A 1608-nucleotide genomic window follows, 5' to 3' on the forward strand; every position below is an offset into this window, starting at 1 on the left:
GTATGCAGGATACTATAAACAGGAATACCTCATTACCAGCTGGTTTATCTGTTGGGGCTTTTCTACTTCAATTTGTGGAGACTTTCTGATTTAAAAGAAAAAGAAAAAAAAAAAAACAAGGAAAAAAGAAAACAACCAACAAACCACAGAATTTTATCTGGAGTTACTTCAGTGCAATTGGCCATCAGGGAATAATTTGCCACTGGAGACATCCAAGACTGGTCTGTAAAAAGCATGGCATTCCTGCTGGAAGATGTTGTTGCATATTTTATATGTTCTTTTTCCTGAGAAATCTCAGCCCAAGGAAATGGAAGCCTGCAGACATTTAAATCTCTGTAGAGGGACCCATGTAGTAATCATCCTTTTTCTTCCCTCACGTGTGTCAAGATAGTGAGGAGAAATATTGAAGTGCTACATCAAGACTTGATAGAAATCAGGCCACTCTGTACTTAAATACTACTTTAAACCATACATCAGATGGGACACAAAAGAAAAGAGGGTGAATGTAATGTTATAAACAGAGGAAAAAGTCATGTATGCATGCAGTATACTTGTGCTATGGTAAATAAGCTTTGTTTTTAATTTTGGTTAGAGTTACAGAAGTGGAAGAGCTAGGAGGAGGTAGCAGAGCACTTCGGTGTTGGGTAAGGGGAGGATGTGAAGAGCAGTCGGAGTGAAACTGATAAAAGAAGTCTGAAATGCAGATCTTTTGATAAACAGCTTATTTTGTCCACAGCTTCTGGCTGCAGAACCTCCAAGATGCTGCTTTTCTGGGTCTTGTGGGAGATCAGTTCCTTTTGCCTGGAAACCTGAATTATATTTGTTCTATCGTTCTATGTAATTCTGAGGAGTAGAAGTATGAATGTCCTCAAGAACAGGTGGAGTCCTATTTGTGTCCAGGAACAGAGTGGCTCTCAGTAAATCCTGGTTTACCCTCTCCTTTTCCAGTGCCCAAGGCCACTTTTTCATGTTTTCTCTGTGGGCTCTAGGCGCTGCTGGCTCTAGCTTTGCTCAGCATCCGATACGGCTTGGGTAGCAAAGACGCGAGCCTCAGTTACCAAGTAGAAAGGGAGCTACTTCCAACCACTAAAAATGCCAGGTTTTGCCCCTGCTTGGCAAACACATGGTCAGGTTTGTTATAGTCCACTTTCAAATTTTCATAACAAATAAACGTGAATGGTTTTGCTCCATCTTCTTATTCTATGCAGCAGAATTACATTTGACTACCTTGAGTTTCATGCATACTCTCCTTAATGCTGCTGTAGATCAATAAACTTTCCCAGATGACAGTAACACCTCAAAAATGCTCTCAAGTAAGTCTGACATATGCATAAGGAGGAGGGAGAGGGTTTAGGTTTTCTTTGTTTAAAAGTTTCAAATGTATTTTTCAGTATGCCTCCACTGGTGTACTTTGAATGCCATGGAGAAAAGTTTTGGGAAGACAGATTTGTGCAAAGCATCCAGAAGAGGCTGGCTGTAACTATCACTGCCGCTCCAAGAACAGAGTACCTCTTTGCTGAGCAGATGCTGTGCAATCCTCTCCAGCACACAGGTGTGTAAAATTACACATTGTTACAGAGTCCAAATGCATCGATGCAGTTTCCAAGG

Source organism: Accipiter gentilis, chromosome 3, assembly GCF_929443795.1.
Source record: "Accipiter gentilis chromosome 3, bAccGen1.1, whole genome shotgun sequence".
NCBI lineage: Eukaryota > Metazoa > Chordata > Aves > Accipitriformes > Accipitridae > Astur > Astur gentilis.